The following is a 17,141-nucleotide window of genomic DNA, read 5'->3' on the forward strand; positions in this document are numbered from 1 at the left end:
AATTGCTCAAATTTGAGTCAAAAATATTTATTTATTTAGCCTGCAGTCGTTTTATATTGTAAGGATCAAATAAGATAGGATAAAATCACTATAGCACCATGCTATACTGATAGGATGTCATCAGCCCTGGTGGTTTTCTAGGGGATAGCAGCATCAACATGCTTGCACAAAACCTAACCTCATTACTGGAGAGATCCCTTAAAGCAGCACAACACAATGGAGATGAGCAAGATAGTCTAGGGCTCAAGTTCTTTACAATTAAGAAGCTGTGCTATCAAATTATTTAACCTATCTGATTCTGAATCTTTTTCTTCATCTGAAAAGTACAAATAATGATTTCTCTAGCTGAGTACTTGGCTCTCAAGCAATTTAGGTTTCCTCTTGTCCTATGCAAGCATCAGGACTACAGAATGTTACTTAAGTGTGAATGCACACACACACACACATCTCCCTGCACTCACGCAGATTCATACCCACTCTGACAAATGGCAAATAAAGGGCAATTCATTAGCAGTATTCCATATTAGTAACAATGGGGATGAAATTTAATTCTTGACTACCAAAGAAAGATTTTTAAGAAATGCATATCTTTAAAGTTTCTTAAATATGTCACATTTAACAATACATTTCACAGCTCAATAACTAATTTGCAAGAAAGACTAAACCAACAGCTAAAATTTAACACTGTTACTCATTTTTGGATATTAGGGAAACTTGGTTTTTCTCATTAAATCACTTTTTATTCAAAAACAAAATGTTATGTTATGCTGTTAGGTCAGTACTGGGACAAATTAAAACCATAAATGATTACATTAATTTCCATTTGCACAGATTCCTAGCAATCATTATTGCTGAAATGATTACTCAGTGATTTGCATTCATTATGACATGACACAAATAAGCCAACTAACAGGCCAAACAGCAATTCAAGACTACTGTGTTTCTAAGAGCTAAAACATGTGTTAATTTTAAAATATTAAAAATTACTAAGAGTCTTAATTGGGGTTCTCATCTTTTAAGAGATTTTGGGTTATGATGACCTACATTAGTTTCAGGAGCAGAGCCCTGTTTACCAAATCTAAGATCTTGGAGAGAAGAAAATGTTCTAGCCTGTTTTTTTGGCATGGTTCATACTACATTGTTTAAAATGAGCTAGAACAAGGGTTATTTATAATCTAAGCTCCTGGACAAACACTTTGTCTAATAATATCTTGTACACACAAGTCATATTTAAATGTATCAAGATCAGGTACAAGAATTCACTTTTAATATCCTATATACTTAGTCTTTACAAATTAATATCCCATTATTAAATAAAATGTGTGTCAAGATACACATGGGTTGCCCTTTACCTATACTCATCCTTTTTTAAGGACATATTCTGGGATACCTGGCTGGTTTGGCTCAGTGGATTGAGCGTCGGCCTGCGAGCTGTCGCTGGTTCGATCTTCCAGTCAGGGCACATCAGAGAAGGAAAACTCTGACTCCAAAAAACCTCCGCTGCCTTGTGGCATACCTCTTCAGGGGAAAGGCTAAAGGAGTAAACCCCGACAGAAAATCCGGAGCCGGAGTCCCTAAGGCGGTTTGACGTTGTAGTCAACACCGGCAACTCCTGCGGCGCACCTGAAACCAAGCTGTATTGACTCCGTCTTTCCCTTGGACCCTTCAGCTGCGAAGAGAGGGGGGGTCTGCTGCATGGGCAACAGCAGACCCTCCATATCACCCTGCCCAGGCTCTGTAGCTTCAGCTTCACTGGAGAGGACACTCCAGCATCATCGCAAGATGTCGATTCAACACGGGAGGAGACAGATACCGTGTCACTCCCGAGTCGGACTGCACAACCATTCTCGGCGGTGCAGATAGACTCTTAAGAAGCTACACCATCGTCTCTCGAGATGGACGGCTGCCGACGATTCTGGGATATTGTCAATCTGCTATTATATTGTAAATAATAGTATATTTGATTCATTCATATATCTAGAACCAATCATAATTTTTTATTTTGATAAAATGATATTTTAGTAAAAGTATTCCCGTGCATATAATGTGTGTTACATTTTTCTATCCGTTATCTCATTTTAACTTTGTGAAATAAGAGTATTTTGTAGATGAAGAGCTTAAGGCAGCCACTGGGATACTGTGTTAATTCCAAGTCCAGTGTTGTTTTTTTCCACAACTATCTGTCACTGGTAGATGTCATTACCTCTACAAATTATGCCAATAGTCATACAAATGACAAATTCTGCATTTTAAATTTTGGAGAATTTTAGCATAAATCTAAAAAGTAAACTAGTTGTGTAGAATTAAATAAACATCATGTAGCTTTAAGAAAGACTCAACTGTTAAGTCCCCAAAGTTCTAGTACTCTGCTTGCTAGCATTTTTTTTAAATTTGCTAATTTCAGACTATTTCATATAGTCTAATTTCCAAATTCAGAGAAGGAAAACTCTGACTCCAAAAAACCTCCGCTGCCTTGCGGCATACCTCTTCAGGGGAAAGGCTAAGGGAGTAAACCCCGACAGAAAATCCGGAGCCGGAGTCCCTAAGGCGGTTTGACGTTGTAGTCAACACCGGCAACTCCTGCGGCGCACCTGAACCCAAGCTGTATCGACTCCGTCTTTCCCTTGGACCCTTCAGCTGCGAAGAGAGGGGGGGTCTGCTGCATGGGCAACAGCAGACCCTCCATATCACCCTGCCCAGGCTCTGTAGCTTCAGCTTCACTGGAGAGGACACTCCAGCATCATCGCAAGATGTCGATTCAACACGGGAGGAGACAGATACCGTGTCACTCCCGAGTCGGACTGCACAACCATTCTCGGCGGTGCAGATAGACTCTTAAGAAGCTACACCATCGTCTCTCGAGATGGACGGCTGCCGACGATTCTGGGATATTGTCAATCTGCTATTATATTGTAAATAATAGTATATTTGATTCATTCATATATCTAGAACCAATCATAATTTTTTATTTTGATAAAATGATATTTTAGTAAAAGTATTCCCGTGCATATAATGTGTGTTACATTTTTCTATCCGTTATCTCATTTTAACTTTGTGAAATAAGAGTATTTTGTAGATGAAGAGCTTAAGGCAGCCACTGGGATACTGTGTTAATTCCAAGTCCAGTGTTGTTTTTTTCCACAACTATCTGTCACTGGTAGATGTCATTACCTCTACAAATTATGCCAATAGTCATACAAATGACAAATTCTGCATTTTAAATTTTGGAGAATTTTAGCATAAATCTAAAAAGTAAACTAGTTGTGTAGAATTAAATAAACATCATGTAGCTTTAAGAAAGACTCAACTGTTAAGTCCCCAAAGTTCTAGTACTCTGCTTGCTAGCATTTTTTTTAAATTTGCTAATTTCAGACTATTTCATATAGTCTAATTTCCAAATTCAGAGAAGGAAAACTCTGACTCCAAAAAACCTCCGCTGCCTTGCGGCATACCTCTTCAGGGGAAAGGCTAAGGGAGTAAACCCCGACAGAAAATCCGGAGCCGGAGTCCCTAAGGCGGTTTGACGTTGTAGTCAACACCGGCAACTCCTGCGGCGCACCTGAACCCAAGCTGTATCGACTCCGTCTTTCCCTTGGACCCTTCAGCTGCGAAGAGAGGGGGGGTCTGCTGCATGGGCAACAGCAGACCCTCCATATTACCCTGCCCAGGCTCTGTAGCTTCAGCGTCATCGCAAGATGTCGATTCAACACGGGAGGAGACAGATACCATGTCACTCCCGAGTCGGACTGCACAGCCATTCTTGGCGGTGCAGATAGACTCTGAAGAAGCTACACCATCGTCTCTCGAGACGGACGGCTGCCGACGACGAATTTCCAAATAATATGACTAAACTCTTCTGGCTTCCATTAACACCTCAAACTCTAACATACCTAAAACTGAATTAGGACTTCCAGCCAAGATGGTGGCATAGGTAGACATTCTTTGCCTCCTTCCACAACCATAAGAAGGGTTAAAACTACCTCAAAACCAAACACAACCAGAACTACTATAAAATGGAGCTGCATAAAGTCCAACAAACAAAGATATAAAGAAGTAATACCCATGCAGACAGGTAGGAGGGGCAGAGCCAGGGAGGAGAGGACATGGTGTGGCAGCTGTGGTGGTGGCAGTGGTGGCAGCAAGTCAGTGGCTGTGGCCAGCCTTTGGAAGTAAGAGTCACAGTTCCAGCCAGGAGGAACATCTGGGGAGTGATCACAGTCCCAGGCCAGACCACTCAGCTCATGGTTACAGCGCTGAAAAGATAGAGCCTCATTGCTTCTGGCTATGAAAACCAGTGGGGACTGCAGCAGTAGAAGAAACTGCTTGTCTCTAATAAGAGTCTGTTTAGAGGCCCCTGGTCCTAGAACTTCTGCAAACCCACCCACCCTGTGAACCATCACCCGGGCAACAGCTAGAGGGGCACCAGTTACATACAGGAAGCGGGTGAAGTGCTTGGAAAAGGAGCAAGTGCTGAGCAAATGGCTTGCTCCCTCTCTGATCCTTCCTCCACATACAGCACCACAACATGGTGAAATGTGATGCCCCATACTGATGAGTACCTAAAGCTCCACTGCTTATAATATAATAGTTGCGACAGCTCTACCTAAGACACAGAGGCAAACATAGGAGACTGTCAAGTTCAGGAGACAGAGAAGTATGGCCCAAGAGAGGGAGCAGATCAAGGCTCCAGTGGGAGAACTAAGTAACAAAGAAATAGTCAACCTAACAGATGCAGAGTTCAAAACACTGGTGATAACAATGCACACAGACTGGATAGGCATGATTGAATATGATAAAAGCATAGGGGAAGAGATGAAGGCTATACTAAGTGAAACAAAGAAAAACCCACACAAAACCGGTGGTGAAGGGAAGGAATCTGGGGTTCAAATTAATGATTTAGAACATAAGGAGAAAATAAACAGCCAACCATACAGAATAAAGAAACAAGAATTGAAAAAAATGAGGAGAGGCTTAGGAAACTCTGGGACAACTTTAAACCTACCAACATCCAAATCACAGGGGTGCCAGAAGGAGAAGAGGAAGAGCAAAAAAATGAAAACTTACGTGAAAAAGTAATGAAGGAAAATATCCCAAATTTGGCAAAAGAAATAGACATGCAAGTCCAAGAAGCATAGAGTCCCAAACAAGCTAGACCCAAAGAGGACCCCACCACACATCATAATTAAAATGCCAAAGGTGAAAGATAAAGAGAGAATCTTAAAAGCAGCAAGAGAGAAGCAGAGAGTTACCTACAAAGGAGTTCCCATAAGATCATCAGCTGATTTCTCAAAAGAAACTTTGCAGGCAAGAAGGGACTGTCAAGAAGTATTCAAAGTGATGAAAAGCAAGGACCTACAACCAAGATTACTCTATCCAGCAAAGCTATCATTTAAAATGGAAGGACAAATAAAGTGCTTCCCAGACAAGGTAAAGCTAAAAGCCATTACTATATGAAATGTTAAAAGGGGTTATTTAAAAAAAGATCAAAACTATGAACAGCAAAATGACAACAAACTCATAACTATCAACAAATGAATCTAAAAAACAAAATGAAAAACAAACTAAGCAGACAACTAGAACAGAAACAGAATCATAGGTATGGAGATCATTCGGAGGGTTGTCAGTGGGGAGGGGGAAGAGGGAGAATGGGAGAAAAGGTGCAGGGATCAATAGGTATAACTGGTAGGTACAGAGTGAACAGGGGGACATTAAAAACAGTATAAATTGAGAAGCCAGATAATTTATATGCATGACCCATGGACATGAACTAAGGGAGGGGGGACTGTTGGGGGGAAGGGAGGTACTGGCCAGAGAGGGGCAAAGGGGAAAATATTGGGATAACTGTAATAGCATGATCAATAAAATATACTTTAAAAAATTAATAAAAACTGAATTAATTTCTCTCTGAAAAAGATTCACCATTATTATCACTTCCAATTCCCTAAGATAACAAACTGAAGAGAAAAAAAAATCCATGATTATGTGCTTATTAAATGCCTGGCACAACCACTTTACTCAGACAATGTCATTATTTTAAAAACCCTATAAAATGAATACCATTATTATCTCAATAGTAACCAATGAGGAAACTGAAGGACAGAGAAGTTAGATAATTTGATCAAGCCTACATACAGGAGGTGACAAAACCAGAACTTGAACCCAGGTCTTTCTAAATTCTAAAACAATCTGGAGGATTAAATGTGCTGTGAAATTAATTCAAGGTGTTGGGACTATCATTTTCTTTTTAAATAAAATAGTGAAAAGACTGGCCACCACTGCATAAGTGTAATTGAGTAAAGACTGGTGTTTGGGGAGAGGAAGTGTTGTTATGGGGCAGCAATATCAACTTTCTTTATAACTGTGGGCAGTCAAAAAAAAATTTAAAAAACACTGCTCCATGTGATTCTGTTTCTCAATTACCACCAAACCCTGTAATGTCCTCAAATAGGCATTTGGTTTGACCTTATCACATTCAATCAACATGGGCTTCAGAAGGGTATATTCGAGGTTGACATTTTTATTTTACTAAATAGAGTTTGATAAAGTAGTAGTTGCTAGGGATTTACGACCAGAATTCACACACCTCACAGGCTGCCGTCAGTCAGTCCTGCAAACCTTTACTTGGGTGACACCACACTACCAGAGACACAGATGTGTAGGTTCCAAAGGATTCAGATTGCACAAATCTGTAACCTACTGGTATACCTTTTTGTGCAGAGGGAGACAGGAGTCTTCTTTGCCTTACACAAATGCTACAGTAAATCTATCTATCAAAGCTCTCCATTTTTTAACACAATTTCAGTTTATACAATCATTTCACCCATCAAGCCCGTGGAAAGTACTTATGATTTGAATATCTCAATAGTTTCTAACCTTTCAGACCAGAAAGGTTTCAGCTGCATTGCCTAGAGGGGAAAATCAATAAGGTCTCATGAACTGAGCATCTCATTTGAAGCCTGCACTTAGAGAATAAATTTCCATTCCTTATTCTCAAAAACAATACACACACACACATACATACTCTAACCAAAAATATATGAGACCACCACAAATAGAAAAGAATATTGGAATGTAAGAATTCTACAAGTCTGTGCAGGCCATCTGATATTCTTTTCCCCTTAGGTCACTTCTCCTATTCCCCACTTGTGCATCTTCCAAAACAGCACAAGGTAACTCCAGTCCTGATTAGTCTGTAGACTCTGGAATGTCAGGGAAGATTACATTTAACTACAAGTTCCAGAGGACAGAGGTGGTGTTAGTTCTTACTCATCATTTTATTTCCAGCACACATAGGGGTGGGGCACATGTAGGTTTACAGCTGTGAGCAGGTGAAACAGAGTTTATTCTTGTATTATTACTTATTAATTATTATATTATTTTCCATATGAACAACTGTAAACCTACTTGTGCCCCACCCTGTATATATTAAATGGAGAACAGTGTTAAAATATAATCACCTAGCCTTTGTTTCTTTCAAGTTCCTTGAGGAAGGCTGGATAACCATTATATCATTTCTGGTGCCAGAACCTAGAGGTAATTATGCTCTGTGCTCTTGCTAGAAGTAGTGTAGTGTAGAAAAAATCAACAGGCTAGTAGGAAATTTTGAGTTTTGGTTTTGGCATTGGACAGATTACTTCTTTTTCTTGGAGCTTTATGTTTTCTCAACTGTGAAAATGAAAGAGACAATCTCCAAGGACCTTTCCAACTCTAATTTCTAGCAATAGAAATTAATCTCTAACTCCATGTAACCTGAGAATTTTTTTCATTGTTAGCCATTCAGAGTACCCTGGCACTTACCTGAACTCTGTAAGATAAGCTACAAGAAAAAGCACAGGCCTGAGTTATTATATGCTGGACTACAGAAATATGCCTCCAGGACCAGCATTCAATCAGCACAATAATTACTAGGATTTGAATATACTTCTTCAAAGGCACAAGTAAGTTCCTTATCCTAGCTTCTGAATAGCAAGTATGCCAACATAAGAAGAACACACATTTTCAGAAAAACAATTTTTAAGAAAGGAGTTATAAATGACGAACTGTAAGAGTTGCTGCTTTGTGCTCTGTCTACCACAATACACCGAACCCCTCCTATGGACAAAAATGTTTTTCTTAAAGCTTTGGTGTGAAGTGTTTATCCGGTTGGCTAAGAGAGAGGATATGAGTCCATTTTTTCCTAATTATAGTTAGGAAAGCTTATCAGTAGTGTGGGGATCTCCTTGCTTTCATAGTGCACATAACTTGGAAGGTTCAAGGCCCTCTAATCCCACAGAGTTTATTAAGTTTTTGCCAGCAATTATGTGGAATGAGAGAAAGAATCTCCAAAATCATCTCGTTTTGCTCTCCTGTATTTGTTATAACACATAGATACTTTATAAGAAATAATGCAATTTATGACTCTGACAAAAGAGTATCATAAAACAATAGCTATGGTATTGTCAGTATCATATATTACATTAATATTCCTAAAATTTTCATAAAAGGGAACACTAATCCCTCATATATTACAAAGAATAGTGGCAAAGGGAAAACAAAAGTAAGCCCTCCAATGCACATTAATGTACATGCTATCCCCTGAACATGTTAATTGTTCAGAATTTCCTATCTTCCAGTCCTCTCCAACTCAATCTCTGTAAATGGTTCCATCTATCCAAATCATACCTGTCTTTTAAGGCTCAGCTCAGCTGCTGCCTCTGCCCTGAAATTAACCATTCCAGCTAAAATGAATCACTCCCTATGAACTCTGATGGCAGACATTACTTTCACCATTTCTTCAGTTAGCAAATGTCGTGCATTTGTTTGTTTGTGTAGTTATCTCATTTTGATGCCCCCCAAACCTTGAGAAGTGGGCATAAATATCCCAATTTAGAAACAAAAACTGACACTAGAAAATTAATTCTATAGGGTTACAAAACCAATAAATGACAGAAAAAGAATGCATGGTATTTTCCAGTAATAACTTTATGCTACACCACAAAGATACTAAAATGCATGTAAGCATTCATTTAACAATAAATATTTATTGAGCAGCTACTAAATGCCAGGCACCAGTCCACACATGGGGAAACAGCAGTGAACAAATGTCACAAAATCCCTGTCCTCATGAAGCTTACATGCTTATTGGGGAGAAAAACAAAAAAAAAGGAAATAAATAGATATAGACCATCAGGTTAAGCAATGATAAGGACTATGAAGAAGAGTAATGCAGAGTAAAGAGAGAAGAACTGGACTCTTGGATAGGATGACCAGGGAAGGCTTTTTTGAGAAGTGTGTGACAACCCAGCAGAAAGTCAAATGAGGGCAAGGACATGGTCATGAGACTTGTATTCCAAAAGGAGACAGCAAATGCAAGGGCCCCACAGTGTCAATGTGCTTGTGATGACTGAAGAACAGTGAGGTCAATGTGCCCAAAGTGCAGGGAACCTTAGAACACTAAGAAATGAGGTCAGTGAGGTAGCCTGAAGCTTTAGGATTAAAAATATAATTCCTCCCAATTCGAATATAATTCTTTTTCAATTGAAAAAAAATTGAAATTTCAACACTTTTTCTCTTAAATCTACTTTGTCCAAGTAATGTTTTTTAAAAGTTAAATTAGGAAAAACTGCTAAAATTGTAATTAACCATTCAATTTACATGACCTAGTCTTTTTCCGAAAGCCAATAATGTTCCTCACTTCTACCTTTATGTGTCTTTACAGTGTACTCTAAAACCTTTCTAAATGCTGTCCAACATGAGTCTAACTCCCTTTCTGTAACTGGAAGCAACTTCCTTAAAGTCACTAAAGATGATATTGGGATGACTAAGGAAGTGCAAACATCAGCGTTAGATTTCCTGCGTGTGATAAGTGAATTGCAGGTATGTAGGAGAAAGTTACTTTTAGGAGATACATGCGGTAGTGATGATAAATGGTTAACAACTAGCTCCATAGAGGGGGAAAAAAGCTCTGGTTTGTTGTAATGTCAATTTCCATGGTACAAATATTGCCACCATTGCTGTTTTCAGGCAACCAACTTGATGCAGAGTTGAAAAGAAACGTACAAAATAAGCTTTTATGTGCTGATGCCAGAAAGCTCCACATACACCGGATTAAAGAGTCATGATGTCAATAATATACTCTCAAATTATTATTATTTTTTAAAAGAAACCTCTGTGTCTGTTTATCTAATTTACCCATCTTCCTACCTATGGAGTAAGAGAGAAAAAAGAGAGGTAAAATGTTTATAATCAATCTATGAAAAGGTCTTTAGGTGTGACTTGTATGATTCCAACTTTTCTAAGGGTTTGAAATTTTTTAAAATTAGATGTAAATAAAATTATAGAGCAAAGTAGGGAAGTTTAAAGACATCCTTATGGTTAATGTTTTGTAAAATGAATAAATCATAATTTCTTGTATATCAGTATTCTGACATAGAGCTTTAACCTGAAGTTATTTTTAAAACCAAACCTCAAAAAAAAAGCAATTTGCCAATATTAAGTGCTAAAGTTACCCATTCTCTTACTATTATAAATGTAAGTAGAAATGATCCATTATAATGTGCCGAACCATGATATCTCTTCACAAAAGAAAATTGGTGATATGGTTTAAAAATGTAAAAATAATTTCTAGATGTCAGAATAAAGTATTTAGAATTTTTTTTAAAATGTGTTTATTGCCCTGACTAGTGTAGTTCAATTAATTGTGCATCATCCTGAATAGCAGAGGGTCACCGGTTCGATTCCCAGTCAGGGCATATGCCTGGTTTGTGGGTTTGGTCCCTGTTCAGGGCACATTCAAGAGGCAACCAATCAATATTTCTCTATTACATCAATGTTTCTCTCCCTCTCTTTCTCCCTCCCCACCCCTCTCTCTAAAAATAAATTTAAAAGTTTTTGAAATGTTTATTGATCTGAGAGAGAGAGAGAGAGAGAGAGAGAGAGAGGGAGGGAGGGAGGGAGAAATTGATGTAAGAAACATCAATAGATTGCCTCCCATATGATCCCTGACCAGGGACCAAACCTGCAATCTAGGTATGTGCCCTGACCCCCAACCTTTTGGTGTATGGAACAGTGCTCCAACCGAGCCATACTGGCCAGGGCAGGATAAAGTTTTTAAATACCCTGATTTCAAAACAACAACAACAAGAGGCCTGACTTCAGATATTGATACCAAATTTTAATTCCATTCAACAATATATAAGTTGGATAGGTGAGAAAATTAAAAAGTGGAAACTTCATATTAATTTAAAATGTTAATCCCCAACAAATTGGTAGTGTTCCCAAAAGGATAGGTTTTTAAGTCCTAAGTATGGTCATACTTGGAATAAACATTATCATTTATAAATAATGTGAATTATGACTAGATTCCCAGACTAGCCTACCCAAATTTCTTAACCCATAATAGCCATTACTTGCAACATCATGAAACAAATCTAATTTCTGAGACACAGAGCAGAAGGGCCACGTTTCAAGCACCGAATCAATCCTAGGTGAATGTTCTGAAATAAAGAAAAAAGCAATTTTGGACACTATCTCACCACTCTAATTAATTTTCCATCAACCTTCTTCTAGTGTCCACCCCCACCCCAACCTCTGCGCTAATGCTACTCTAAGGGTTCATTATGGCGTGTTAATGCCCAGAAATAGTTGGTATGCTCCAGTTACCTACTTCCCCTCCCCTGGGGCATGTGCATTACAGATATATAGTTTAACGCTGGTTTCCAGTTCCTTTGGTTGTATCCAGACTATGTTTCAAAGTGACACAATAAGGGCCTGTTGATCTCTTATGCCTGTTTGGACTAGCCTTTACAACAGAGCACTGAAACACTCATTTTCCCTGGCAGGTACAAGAATGACTCCATGACAACCTCCATCTCCCCTGAAGAAGGTCATAAGAGAGAAGTGCCTTCCCTATATCCAGAGGAAAGGAACATTCTTATCTCCAAAGGCAGAGGGAAGCCTAAAGGAATCTGAATAAACAAGTCTTGCTAAGTTTTCCCCAGTTTGCTCTGTTAGCTTATACTTATTACATTTTCCTACAACTTGCCAACCTTCATCAAACTTAGTATAAAAACACTTGGATATACTCATTTCTTTAGATCATCATTTTCTTATAAAGGCTAAATAAATTGTATGCTTTTCAGAAAGAAAGAAAGAAAGAAAGAAAGAAAGAAAGAAAGAAAGAAAGAAAGAAAGAAAGAAAGAAAGAAAGAGAAAGGAAGGAAGGAAGGAAGGAAGGAAGGAAGGAAGGAAGGAAGGGAAAGAAAAGGAGAGAAAAGAAAGAAAGAAAGGAAAAAAGAAAAAGAAAGAAAGAAAGAAAAGGAGAGAAAAGAAAGAAAGAAAGGAAAAAAGAAAGAAAGAAAAGGAGAGAAAAGAAAGAAAGGAAAAAAGAAAGAAAAAAGGAAGGAAGGGAGAAAGAGAAAGAAAAGGAGAGGAAAGAAAGGAAAAAAGGAAAAAAGAAAGAAAGGAAGGAAGGAAGGAAGGAAGGAAGGAAGGAAGGAAGGAAGAAAGGAAGGAAGAAAGGAAGGAAGGAAGAAAGAGAAAGAAAAGGAGAGAAAAGAAAGGAAAAAGAAAGAAAGAAAGAAAGAAAGAAAGAAAGAAAGAAAGAAAGAAAGAAAGAAAGAAAGAAAGGAAGGAAGGAAGGAAGGAAGGAAGGAAGGAAGGAAGGAAGGAAGAAAGAAAGAGAAAGAAAAGGAGAGAAAAGAAAGAAAGAAAGAAAGAAAGAAAGAAAGAAAGAAAGGAAGGAAGGAAGGAAGGAAGGAAGGAAGGAAGGAAAGAAGGAAGGAAGGAAGGAAGGAAGGAAGGAAGGAAGAAAGAAAGGAAAAAAGAAAGAAAGGAAGGAAGAAAGGAAGAAAAAGAAAAGGAGAGATAAGAAAGAAAGAAAGAAAGAAAGAAAGAAAGAAAGGAAGGAAGGAAGGAAGGAAGGAAGGAAGAAAGAAAGGAAGGAAGGAAGAAAGAAAGAAAGACAAAGAAAAGAAAAAGAGAAAGAAAGACCCATTTTCTCAGTGCAGATGATTAAATTGTGTATCCTTGGAAGTAAAACACTCACCAATCCCCACCCTATGCCAGGTATATTCTAGGAGCTAAACCGTAGGTTCTCAGTCTCTACCACAATCCTTAAGGTTGATGGTGTTAGAACAAAAAGAACTGAAGTTCAAACAAGCTATGTAATTTCCTGAAGGTCATTCGGCTGGTAAGTGCTAAAGTTAGTTTCTAAGTCTGACCATAAAGCCTTAGGTTATCAACTCTTCCTGTGTTATAGTATGCAACTAAGGACTCCTTTGAGCTAATTTTATACCGAAGTGTGGCCATGATTTCAACAGTCTTCAAAAATGTGTAACTAAAATACATTTATTAATCTAAATGAATGTCTAGTTTGTATAATGTGAAAACAAAGGAAAACTTTTTATAAAATCAGGCACTGTGTGAATGGATATTTTAGATAGAGTGGCCCCAACTAAGATGCAGCTGGCCGCCCTTGGAAGCATCTGGACCTCTGCTCATCTATGTAAACACTCCTGCCCATAGATAAACTATTCAACATATATACACAGCACTTCACAGCTTACACAGTTCTCTGACACATTATCTCACCTGAAGCTCTGAATCAACACTTTGAGCTCAATACATTTCACAGGTGAGAAAACCTTTAAGTGACATAATGGATCCTAAATCTGAACTCTAAATTCTTTGAGTCTTTTTCCTATTAACCTATCCTACCTTCTTGCACTTGTAAACCTAAAGCTCTCCAACCAATTCAATCTCAATTTCTCTCTCTCTCTGAAACACACACACACACACATACACACATACAAACAAATAGCAGCAAAAACAAATTCAGCATGGTGGATGGAGGGTAGAGAACTTCTAGCAAATGTTTGCATACGAATCCTTTGTTAATCAGATGTATATAAACTGGGGACCACCTATACCAAATAGCTTTTGCCTATTTCTTAGTTATTTCACAGAATTTTACTTCAATTCAGTGAGATGTAATCAGTTTAAAAAATATGACTTTCCTTTAAATTATAGGCAAGTGTATTTTATTTTTTTTATTTTATTTTTTTTTCAGATTTAATGTGTTTTATTGATTAAAATATTACATTTGTGCCAATTTCCCTTCCCTCTGCTCCCCTCCACCCGGTGGCCCCCCTCCCTCCAGTTGTCCCCCCCTTTTAGATTATGTCCATTAGTTGTGCATACAGTTCCTCCCAACCTCTCTCCGTCTATTCCATTCCCTCCTACCTTGATCCCCAATTCCTATATCATCTCCCTCCCTTTCCCCATTCCCCCTCCCTGCTGACCTCCCCCCAATATGCATCCCGTACCCACAGTTCCTTTTCCACTCTCGTTGCCTATTTAGTTTGCCTTTGTTTCATCTCCCTAGCTTCTGTTTTTTTAAACCAGTCCCTTTAACATCTCATATAACAGTGGTTTGGATCTAATGAACTCTTTCAGTTTTATTTTGTCCTGGAAACACTTTCTCTGTCCTTCTATTCTGAATGACAATTTCGCTGGATAGAGTATTCGTGGTTGTAGGTTTTGGGTTTTCATTACTTTGAATATTTCTTGCCAGTCCCTTCTTGCCTGTAGGGTCTCCCTTAAGAAGTCAGCTGATAGTCTAATTGGGACCCCTTTGTACATAATTCTTTTCTTCTCTCTTGCTGCTTTTAAGATTCTCTCTTTATCTTTAATTTTTGACATTTTGATTATAATGTGTCTTGGAGTGGTTCTCCCTGGGTCCAGTCTCTTGGGAACTCTCCTTGCTTCCTGGACCTGCGAGTCTATTCCCTTCCCCAAGTCTGGGAAGTTCTCCTTTATTATATTTTCACTCAATTTTTCAAGTTCTAGTTCATCTTCCTCATTCTCTGGCAAACCAATGATTCTTATGTTGGGCCTTTTATAGCTGTCCCAGAGGTTTCTGATCCTCTCATTGTTGCTTCCCATTTCCTCTCGCTGCATTGGTTGACTGCTTGTTCCTTCTCCATATTCCAGTTTGTTGAAATGAACTCTGGATTTTTTCTCACCTTCTATTTCGTATGCGGTTTTGTTCCTTTCGTTATGAAATTTTTTCGCTTCTTTCTTATCTTTTTCCTGCTCTTTTGTGAATTCTGTAAGCCACCTGATAACAATGGCCCAGAACTGAGCCTCTGACAGGTTTCTTATCTGTTCATCTGTCAGGTTCTCTATCTGCTGTCTGGTGAGTTGTGTCACCGGTATTTCTATAGTTGTCTGCCTCATTTTGACAGATGCGTTTTGTTTTCTTGGGCCGGCTGTAGGGGGCAGTGCCTGTGTACTCGTAATGACCCAGCGACCGGCGGGCGCCGTTTGGCGTCACAAATCAGCGACCTATTTCGCAGCCCTGTGGTGCTTTCTTTGGGGGCGGGGGTCCAAGATGGATTCACACAGTTATTCAGCTAGGAGACCGGGATCCGTCCTCCCGCCCCCCTGGGCCTCACTGTTCAAGGCGATGCGGCGGCCGCTCTCCCCAGCGCCGGAGTCGCGCACCGCCAGGGGCTTGCTAGCCGGGACTCCTCGCCGGGGTCGCACACCGCCAGGGGCTTGCGCAGCCGGGATTCCTGGCCGCCGCTCCGGGTGCGACTGCAAACAGCACTGCCCTCTTTAACTCTTACCTGCCCAAATGGCACCGCTGGTTTATAACTTCATATGTTGGACTTCCGTGTAGTTTTATTTTCTGGAATTTCTAGTTATCCTTTGTTTTGAAGTAGTTGTATTCCTCTCTAGTTGTAGAGGGAGACCTTGCGTGTCCGTCTAAGCCTCCATCTTGGCCGGAAGTCCTAGGCAAGTGTATTTTAAATCTATTTTCTAAATATTGGGTATAGCCCTAGCCTGGTAGCTCAGTTGTTAAAGCATCATCCCAATATGCTAAGGTTGTGGGTTCAATCCACGGTCAAGACTCATACAAGAATCGACCAATGAATGCATGAATAAGTGGAACAACAAATCGATGTTTCCTTCTCTCTCTCTCTCTAAAAATCAACAAGTAAAACATTTTTTAATAAATTAATATAAAACTTGGATATTAAGTTGTGATAATAGCCTAATAGTCAATAATTTAAACAAATCCCTTAAGTGGCAGAATTTCAGTTGGTGTCAGTAAAACAATCAATGATTGCTAAGCATCTGCTTCTACTCCCATTTGATCCACGAACATTGAGACACACTAGTCATTCATTCTTTCAACAAATACTCATTAAGCCAAGGTCAGCAGAATGACAAGGGTTACCAACACGATGACTGGAGAGAAAGACTTTTAGGCAGAAGGAATATTGCACATATGACCCTGAGTAGTAATAAAAAACTAAAAGGTGGCCAGTTGGGGGCTAGGCATGGTGAACAAGGGTAAGAGAGGCCAAAGGCCTTGTAATTTTACTGGATGAGTAACTTTTTTATGGATAGGAAAATATGAGAAAACTCAACTCAGATTATTGCTGGGTGTCTTTGGTATTACACATGAACTATTGTCTCATATTTTTAAGCTACTGTCATTTTTACCCAGTCCATCCTGTTTCAGTTTAGTAAGAAAGTCTGACATAATCAAGAAACTATTTTGATTTTTTTACCCATTTAAGCAAAGATAGAATTAACTACTGACAGATTGACTTTCATTTACCATATTGTTTCCAGGTACTACAATTTCAATTGTTTTATTACCAAAAAGTCAGTATTAGGTTATTCTAAGTTTAATATTCCCTCAGTTTTTAAAATCCTTAGCTTCAAATAGGGTTGGGGCTGAATATTAGCATAATTAGGTAGAAAGTTGAGAAGGGCAAAAGAATAAATATAAATGTTCTTCATTTAACAACAAATTTTTTCTTTACTGTTCATAATGCGTAATGCTCAGGCCTCATGAATTTCTTCACTTTTTGGAAGAAAAATCAACTTAAAAATTTTTTTAAAATTGATTTGAGAGAGAAAGAAATGGGGGAAGAGAGAGAGAGATAGAGAAACACTGATTTGCTATTCCACTTATTTATGCATTCATTGGTTGATTTTTATATGTGCCCTGACTGAGGATCAAACCCACAACTTTGGCAAGTTGGGATGACACTCTAACCAACTGAGCTACCCAGTCAGGGCCAAGGGAAATCAACTTTTAAGTCACTCTTCCTATATATACACTCGGTTCTCAATTCTGCAGTCCA

At 38.8% G+C, this 17,141-nt stretch overlaps 1 protein-coding gene across 7 annotated transcripts in view; it reads right to left on the bottom strand.

Moving 5' to 3' along the window:
* ATOSA (atos homolog A) overlaps window positions 1-17,141 on the bottom strand; it is a 102,631-nt gene that overhangs the window by 75,510 nt on the left and 9,980 nt on the right. The gene's annotated exons all lie outside the window — the stretch shown is intronic.

This window comes from Furipterus horrens, unplaced genomic scaffold (genome assembly GCF_987537825.1).
Source record: "Furipterus horrens unplaced genomic scaffold, mFurHor1.1.pri manual_scaffold_3, whole genome shotgun sequence".
In the NCBI taxonomy this organism is placed as follows: Eukaryota; Metazoa; Chordata; class Mammalia; order Chiroptera; family Furipteridae; genus Furipterus; species Furipterus horrens.